The following is a 10268-nucleotide window of genomic DNA, read 5'->3' as shown; positions in this document are numbered from 1 at the left end:
TCTGAGTGATTGAGTGATTCGAGAACATTTTTACTTTTTTGTTTTTTTTGCTTCAAGAGGTGGGATAAAGTATTCGTCTCATCACATCAGTCCTTTTGAAGCTGGACATCACAGTTTGTGACAAATTTCTATGTGTAGTTCATATCAACACTAAGGACATGGTCCACTGGGGATACCATGTCAAACTTTGGGTCCTTTTCTGAATCCTCTTAAGCGTGGGCCTTGAGCCCTGTCCCCTGCACTGAACAGACTGCTGGAATCTTAGGTCAACTGTGTAATTTTTCAGTTGAGACTTTCTCTTTTTTATTATGTATTTATTTAGTCTCTTTATTTTACTGGTACATGTTTTTATTACATAAAATTGCATTTTTGGAGGATATATTTATATATATAATTCCTGGTCATTTTTTATATTCTTCCCACCACCCTTTCTCCTTTTCACTGCCCTTCCCCCTCCCTGTAAGCCCCTTCCCCATCTCCAAAAAAACAGCTAAACTTTTTACTTACCAGCTTCTCAATCATTTCCTTCAATTAGTAATGTACTTAAGTGAAAAAGCATACAAAACTTGGGTCTTAATTACTCTTCTACTTGAGAACTATTCTCCTTATACTCATGCTTCCTTGGATTTGTGGTAGCTTCAAACAGTATGTTTAATATCATTCAGCTTTCATAGACTTTCAGGAGGACAGTTAAAGTATCTGGTTTAACAATTTAATGGAATCAAACAGTTTCATATATGCTATTTTTGAAGTATGCTTTTGTTTTTAGTCATTTCTCCTGTCGCCAATTAATCTAATATTTGTGTCAATAAGGTAATTTTTGGGGGAAATAATCTACTCAAGCAGTGGAATTTTAGTGTCATTACATGTTTAATGTACTCTAGTTAAACGTTTTTCATTGATTGTGCAATATTTCTTTAGTTCCAAACATATGTCACATATGGATTATATGGTAGAGGTACATTGTGGAGGTATAACTTAATGAACAATATATAAGATATTGAATATATTATAGATGATATGACCTTTGGTAATTTGTTATGAAGCAATATTAAACCAAATATTTTTATATCACTTTGTGTTATGTTCAGTCTTTGCTCAAGAACTGATATGATTTCTTTACTTTTCTTAGTTTATTTCTAAGTATAACTTCACAACAGTATAATTACATTTATTTCCCCTTTGATTTACTTACTTTCTGGCATATATATTTAAATGCTTTATTAAAAACTTAATTATCAATTATAATTTACACCTGCCTCATAATTTTGGCAAAGGAATTAAGACACATTAAATGCAGGTATCTTAACCTTATAGTTTGATAAATTTTGCACACCTTTCCTTTTACAATCTTATTTTTTTTTATTTCTAGTGTTGTTTCTTTTAATGAAATAAAAGAAAACAGAATTTTACTATTTCTTCAAATATTTTTCCTTTCATTCTTTTTCAGTCTTTCCTGGAATTCCCAGTTTATATCAGGTATGATTTCCATTCAATAAGAACTTCCTCTTGCAGTATTTCTATTATAGGTTGGCCAGCAACACACTGTCTCAGGTTTATCTGCCTCTGTATTACTTTACTATCAGTTTGAAAGGATAGTTTTGCTGGATGAGTTCTGGCTTGAATGTTTTCTCTTTCACCATTGAAAAGACACTGGTATGTTTTCAGTGGTTCTCTGTGGGTTCTGGTGAGACAGTAGCTGTCCATCAAATTATATGTGTTAGGTATCTATTTATTGGAATTTTTAGTTGGCATATATTCTCTAATATTCTTTGTACTACATAAAAATATCATGTATCATTACTAATTTTATTTAAAACTTGTGAACGTTAACTGATTGTGTCAACTTGAGTAAGAAACACCCAATTAACTGGATTAGCATAGTTCTGGGTGTGACTGAATGGATTTATTGAAGGGAAAAGACCCCTGCACCAAGCAATGGGCTCAACATTTGAATGCAACAAAAGAGAAACAAAGACAGAAGGCTTGCTTCAGTTTCTTCAGAGGAAGAAACAGTCCTCATTTGGATGTCACCTCCTAGTTTCCAGCACAGACTCTTCAGACTTCCAGCCTGGACCCTTTAGCCTTCCATCTCAGACCCTTTGTTCTCCTTATAAGGACTTCCACAGGAAGGACTTCCACTACAGTGAGCTCCAGGCCTTCGATCTTTGACTGAATTTCCAAGTCTACCTTGTCAATCCTTATGTACAGAGTCTTCCAAATACAATATGTAGTTCAGGAAAAGAAAACTTGTATAAATATTATAATACTAAATTCATTGAAATATTTTTGAGATTAATACAAGTTACGTTTGGCCTCTACAATTACAGGAGGTGCTCAAAGTGATGGTCATTGGCTCCCAGGAATTTATTTATTTTTTCTGGAATATGTATACATTTTGTGGTGGACTCTGAATTTGTATATCTTACATTAAATCTTTCTCTAGTGATCACTGACTGATAAAAAAACTTTATAGCTGTTTTGACAACAACATAAACTTTACGTTCAGGTTACAACTGGCCTGACATAAAAACAACTTGGGTCATTTAGGTTAATGGAAGGTTCATCTGCCTCTTATCTATAGCATATATCCAGATAAACATCCAGATCTCAGCTGCATTGACTTACAACCAACTTGAGTTACAGCCAGACTTTGGGAACTGATTGAGTTTATAAGTCAAGGGTCTACTGTCTAATAAGGCAAAGGTGTCATTATGGTACCATTGTCAAAGCTATAGAGAAAACAGATGACAAAATTTATCATCACTTTATGGTTTTAAATGTTCAGAAAATTTTATTAAATAACATAATTAGAGGTGAAATACTGAAAACCTTTCCCTTGGGATCTTAAAAAAAATATGAATGGTTAATACAACCAGTTCTATTCAGCATTTTACATAGGTAATTGCCAAAAGAAAAAATACATAAAGATTGGAAAGAACAAAAGAAAGCCACCTTTATTCACAGATAGAACTATTATGTTTGTGGCTACTGAAAAGTTACCTATAGGTAATTTTAAATGTTTAAGTGAAAGAAGCAAAATAGCTTATACAATATAAGCTTCTATAGTTATATAGCTGTACAGTTAAGCTTATATAGTTCTATAGTTATCCAGTTAAACCTATTTTTCTGGCAATAGAAATTCTTAACTGAATTTCATAATATACATCATAAGAAATGGCAGAAAAATGCAAGACAAGGTTTCATTTTAAAGGTTTCTTCTACATATTTATCAGCTAAAATTTAAGTCTTATAACTCTGACAATTATTGTCATTTTTTCCTAATATAGTAATTGAGAGCCATGAATATATCATGAACCTCACTTGATGTTCAACTTTGGTGGAAAAATAAAAGAGCATTTATTATGTCAATTTTACTTATGGATCCTAGCTTAATGATCTCACTGACATATTAGATGCCATCTACTTACAAATGTCTAACTATTCAATTATGGGATTTTCCCTACATAAATTATTTCCATATTTTAATTCAATTTCCTATTTTTGCCTTTGAACATAACTACTTATCTGTTCTGTATTAACTTAAACTTAAAAAAGCAAAGATAACATTTCAAAACATAAGTAATATGCCTTGATTTTTTTCTTTTTCAGTTTTGTGCTTAGTGTAAAATTTTTAAAAGAACAACGCAATTGTGTATCTTTTCACAGAAGTAACTGATCAACTGTGAGGTGTGTATATGAACTTATATGTAAATATAAATACATATAGCAATATTTATATACTTGTGCACATAAGTGAAATAAAGTTCAATTTAATTTATCTTTTATTTGTAATAGGTCTTATTTTATCTTTAGCAAGTATGTAACAACTACCTGATTGGGTGAAAAGGTGACATAGTATTCATCATACTAACATAAGGTATGTTATTTAAAAAATGCTTGCTTTGCCCTTTTGTACCCATTCTTATATGCACATGCTTTACAAGCTCTGACAGAAGTAATAAAAGAAAGAGAAGTACTGTATGAAAGAGCAGACACATTTATAACTCATTTTTTCTTTGATTTTTTGAAACCAGATTTCCATATGTAGTTCAGGATGGCCTTGAAATTACTGTGTAGTTCAGTTTGGCCTTAAACTTGCAGTGATCCTCCTCCCTCAGGCTCCTGAGTCCTGGAATTATTGCCATATACCACTATTCCAAACTTTGCTAAAAGAGTATCATTCAAACAGGTGTGGTGGTATATGTCTATAAATCCAGCTCTCAGGATACGGAGAAAAAAGCGTTGTCAGTTTGAGACTAGCCTGGAAAACTTGTTGATTTAACAAAGGCTCTGTCTCAAGATAAATTTTTTGAAACAGGACTTGGATGTAATTCATTGCAAAGATCCTGAATGCAATCCTCAGTACTGCAAGAAAACCCCCAAACTAATTTAAATATCTAGGCACATTTCATGCTCCTTCCATAATCATCTATTAATATGAAAAAGGTATCTTGCCATTTATTTTTTACTCAATATTCATAATATTTAATGTACTAATCCCATGTTTATTTTTATGTGTATCCTTTGTTCATTTTAATAACTTTATTTGCTAAAAAGACTATCATTTCATAATTACTTGAAATGATAATATATTAAAATTATATATATGTAGACAGAGAGAGACTCTTGTTACTTTCAATAATGCTTTAAATGTTTCCCATTAATTATTCTATACATTATATATAAATAATTTCACTCTTAATATTTTTCCAGTAACTAAGTGTATTGTATGTGACTTAAGTGCATCATGTATATTTTGCTATTGATAATATGTTTCATTTCATTATTTTGTATGAAGAATTTTAACCTGCTCTTATACATTTTTTCATGAATTTAACATCTGCAATAGATCAGCAATTTCAGCAACAAATCATCTTGATATTTTGTGTGTAAGTTTGCTTTATTTTAATTTGTATGTCATTTGTGTAGACATACCAGTATGCTCATATATTAATAAGGGAAACATATTTTACCTTTTATTTTTCATTGTTAGCTATGTTTTATTTTGCTTTGATTTTGCTCTTGCCAATCCAATGAATTACCATGGACTCTTGATTTATGAACTTGATCAGATCCTGAAAGCTGGTTGTAGCTCAAGTTGGTTGTAAGTCAATACAGCTGATATGTGGATGTTTACTTGAGTACACGCTATAGATAATAAGAGGCGGATGGATCTTCCATTAAGCTAATTAACCTAAGTTGTTCATGTGTCAGGCTGGTCATAACTTGAGGGTGCACTGTAATTACTTTATGTCTCTACGTTATGAAGTAAGGATTTCCCTGTCATTGCTAATATTGGCTATCTTGACTTTTACTTGATCTTACCAATAGTTGATTGATTCTCTAATCTTTTATGGCAAAATTAGATTTATGAATTTTCTCCATATGATTAAGAATATATCTCACTGAGATCGTTTCATTTTCATGTGCTTCTTTCCTAAAGTTCCTGTCTGCTTACATTATACATCTGCTCTTACAATTTGTCTACTTTTTCCATTCCAGCTCTCAATGTATTAATCATTAATCTAGTCTTCATTTTCAAAAATATATGTTATACCAGAGTCTTGTATTGATGTTTTATATCCCTTATCTCTTCAAACTGGTAATTTCAAAAACAATTTTCTCCTTTTAGAATGCCTTGTGATTCTTCATTGCAAGTCTAACGTATTGTACTTGGTAAGAGAACGAAGATTAAGTAGGCCCTTAGTATAAAGATTCCTGGTAGAACATTAGACTGTGTTTACTATTTGATCTAGCAATAGGTATCATAGGCCAAAGTTTCCCTTGTTTTTCATCTCCTTATTTGTCTCTAAGTTTCCTTAGAGAATTTTTAAAAGGAGAAAAAAATGTGAGATAATGAAAAGATGGAAATAAAGTGTTTGTAGATGGGGAGGGGAGGAGGGGGTGAAGGGAGGGCAGGGACAAGGGGAAAAAATGAGAACGAAGACCTGTCATGTAGAGGTACAAGATCCCAATGATGAATGTAACTGTACTGTATACCTAAAATGTACCAATAAACTCAATTAAAGCTGAAAAAAAAAGATCTGAAATATATAGATCTTTGCTCTGTAGTACCTTTAGCTCTAGCTACAGCAGAGGACTTCTGCTACATAAGCTGTGTCTGTCTTTCCACTTTTTGAAGCAGCATTTCTTCCTGACGAAGACCTGATGTAGAGGTACAAGATCCCAATGATGAATGTAACTGTACTGTATACCTAAAATGTACCAATAAACTCAATTAAAGCTGAAAAAAAAAGATCTGAAATATATAGATCTTTGCTCTGTAGTACCTTTAGCTCTAGCTACAGCAGAGGACTTCTGCTACATAAGCTGTGTCTGTCTTTCCACTTTTTGAAGCAGCATTTCTTCCTGTGACTTCCATTCTCTGATGGATTAGGAAGAAATGATTTTAAGCTTGCTCAGCTTTGTTCTTGTTGGAAGGATGAGAATAACAACTTCTAAGCTTCTTACATAACAGTGAGAAACTGAAGTCTTTATTGTTTCATGTCTATAAATTTTTAGTATTGAATTATAAGTTTTTACACGGTGTCTTGAGGTATATCTTCAAATTGTAAATTTCCTGGATTTCTATTTTACATTTACTAATATAAATGTCAATTTAGAACATATATTGCCACTTATTTTACTTTTAACAGGTTTATTGTAATACATTTTACTTTATAACAGTTGATTTTAAATGAAAATTTCAACTTTAAGCACTATTTTTATATGTATATATGTATATACATATATTTGTACATATGCGTGTTACATATATTTGTAAAGCCATCACCAAAAAAGATAATATCTATATCTATATCTATATATATCTATCTCCATCCTGCCAATTTTTTATTGTTAATTTTATTGGTACATTTTAGGTATACATTATAATGGCATCCATCATTGGAAATTTGTACCTTTACATAAACTATCTTGATTCTTATTTTTCCCCACTCCTTTGCCCTTCCTTCAACCACTCCACCCATCCCTCTCTATTTATAAAAACTCTGTTTCTATGTTTTCATTTTCTCATATTAATCCCATTCCTTTCTTTCCTTTCCCCACCACTCCCACTTCCCCTTACCCTTTGACCTTTTCTTCCTATTTCACAATATCTGTTATGCCTTTTGCTCCTTATTTACACTTTCAGTTTCACACCCCAGAATAACTATTTGGTATTTATGCATGTGTGTCCTATTTATTTCACTTAAGAGTATCATCTCAATGTGCTATAAATGTCTCTAAATTCCTCATTCTTTTTTTTTATACCGGGAATCAAACTCGGTACTGCCTTGCACTTGCAAGGCAGGCGGTGCAATTTCTCATTCTTTATGGCAGAGTAGTATTCCATTTTATTTAAAAAATACATTTTCTTTATCCAGTCTCCAGTTGATGAGCATTTGGGCTATTTCCAAGTTTTAAATATTAAAAACTGTGCTGCTATGAACATGGGTGCACATATATCACTGTGGTATGATTCTTTTAATTCTTTTTGGAAGATACCCAGTGGGGAGTTAGCTGGGTCCAATGGGACCTCTAATCCTAGCTCTTTGAGGTATTTCCATACTGATTTCCGCAGTAGTTGCACCAATCTACATTCCCAACAACAGTGGAGAAGGGTTCCTTTTTCCTCACAACCCCACCAGCATTTGTTATTGGTTGATTTCTTTGTAGCAGCCATTCTTTCTGGAGTGAGGTGGAATCTAAGCATTGTTTTCATTTGCATCTCTTGAATGACCAGTGATGTTGAACATTTTTTTCATATGTTTATTTGCTACTTTTATTTCAGCTGAGAAATGTTTTCATTTCAGATGCCCATTTTAGGATTGGGTCTTTAAATTTAGGAGGTCTGATTTTTTGAAATTCTTTATATATTTTAGATTATAATAGACATTTGACTGAGGAACAGCTGGTTAATTTTTTTTCCCACACTGTAGGTTGTCTCTTCATGCTGTTGGTGGTTTTTCTTGCTGTACAGAAGCTTTTTGTTATTGATACATTTTGGGTATATAGTACAGTTACATTCATCATTGGAATCTTGTACCATTACATGATGTATCTTGGTTCTTATTTTTACCCATTCCAAGAAGCATATGTTCTTGAAGTAGGTATTGAGGTTACTTTGGATTTCTTCCTTTTCACCCTTTTCATTCCTAATTGCATGAATTGGTGTGTTCTTCACTTTCTTTTATATGGTTGGCTAATGTTTTACCCATTTTCTTTGTTCTTTTGAAGAACCAACTCTTTGCTTTATTGATTTTTTTGTATCATTCTCTTAGTCTCCATTATATTGATTTCTGCTCTAATCTTTATAATTTCCTCCCTTGTATGAGCTTATTTTGTCCTATTTTTCTTTTTCTGAAGCTTGACTTTCAGCATCAAGTGTTTATTTGAGCTCACTGTGTGTTTCTGAGTATTCATTTGTGAAATTCTGAGCTATGAATTTCCCTTGTAAGACTGCTCTCACTGTGTCCCATAGATTCAGATATGTTTTATTAGCATTGTTATTTAATTGTAGAACCTTTCTTATTTCTTATTTAATTTCCTCTGTGACCCACTGGTTATTCAGAAGTGTGTTGTTCAATTTCCATGTGTTTATGTAATTCTTGTGGTTTCTTTTGCTATTGATCTCCTGTTTCATTGCATTACAGTCTGATAATATACAGGAGATAACTTCAGTTCCTTTGCACTTACTGAAACATGTTCTGTGAGCAAGTATGTGGTCTATTTTGGAGAATGACCTGTGTGCAGCTGAAAGGAATGTGTATTCTGATTTTATGGGGTGGAACACCCTGTAAACATATTAGGTCCATTTCTTGAAGAATTTTACTGAGTTCTAGTATGTCATTATTTATTTTTCTGTCTGATTGATCTATTTATTTGTGATGGTGGGGTTTTGAGGTCCCCCACTACTATTGTATTAGTGCTTATTTGATTTATTTTTGTCCATTAGTATTTGTTTTATATAGTTGGGTGCACTAATGTTTAGGGCATATATATTTATGATTGACATCTCTTCCTTTTGGATTTTTCCCTTTACAAGAATTTAGTGTCTTTCATTGTCTATTTTAATCCGTGTTGGTTTGAAATCCATTTGATCTGCAAAGAGGATAGCTACTCCTGCTTTTTTTCAGGTTTCTGTAGCATGGAGTATTGTTTTCTACCCTTTAACTTTCAGTCTATAAGTTTCCTCTTGAATTAAGTGTGTTTCTTGTATACAGCATATTATTGGATCTTGCTTCTTGACCCATTCTACCAGTCTGTTTCTTTTGATTGATGTATTGAGACCATGAACATTAATGGTTATAACTGAAATGTATTGACTTATCCTGGTCATGACATTTCTGTTTTTTGGATTCTCCCCCTTTGCATTTAATTTCTTGTAGTGCCTGATGGATTCATTCTGCTGGACTGTCTGGCATTGTGATCCCCATTGTCTTTTCCTAGGATAGTGTTTAAAAATTTTTTGGAGTGCTGGTTTGCTATTCATGAAGACCCTAAGTTGCTCTTTGTCATGAAAGTATCTTATTTCTTTGTCAATTTTGAAAGATAGTTTTGCAGGGCATATCAGTCTGGGTTGGAGGTTGTTTTCTATAGGACTTGAAATACCTCACTCCAGGATCTCCTTGACTTGAGGGTTTGTATTGAGAAGTTTGTTGTGATTCTGATAGGCTTTCTTTTGTATATGATTTGTTTCTTTTCTCTAACTGCTTGTAGAACATTATTCTTCTGTTGCGTTTCTGGGATCTTAACTATTATATGCCTAGGCGTAGATTTTTTTTTTTTTTATCATGGCTAGTTGGAGTCCTATATGCTTCACTTATCTATATGTTAAGTTCTTTTCCCCTGCTTGAGAAGTTTTCTGCCATTACTTCTATTAAGTTTTTTTTAATGTCCTTTGCACTCTGCTCTTTTTCATTGACTCCAATCACTTAATCATGTTATTCTTTGCATCATTTAACAGCTCCTGGATTGATTTCTCGTGGTCTTTTACTATGTTTACGAAATTTTTCTTTTCCTGGTCACTAATTGCAATCCTGTCTTCTATATCTGATATTCTGTCCTCACATTGGCTCATTCTGCTGCATAAAGTATCAGTGGACTCTTTAATCTCCTGGATATCTGTTTCTATCTGTTTTATGGATTCTATTTGTTTCCTATGCTGGGATTCCATCGTCTTCCACAGCTCCTCTATTTTTTATCTGTGTCTGCTCTAGAGTCACTAATTATTTCTTCAACTATGGACACAATCTCTGTTGTCA

Source organism: Fukomys damarensis, unplaced genomic scaffold (genome assembly GCF_012274545.1).
Source record: "Fukomys damarensis isolate Sample0158 unplaced genomic scaffold, DMR_v1.0_HiC HiC_scaffold_39, whole genome shotgun sequence".
NCBI classification, from domain to species: domain Eukaryota; kingdom Metazoa; phylum Chordata; class Mammalia; order Rodentia; family Bathyergidae; genus Fukomys; species Fukomys damarensis.
The sequence above is the reverse complement of the archived record's forward strand: the minus strand, read 5'-3'. Positions refer to the sequence as shown.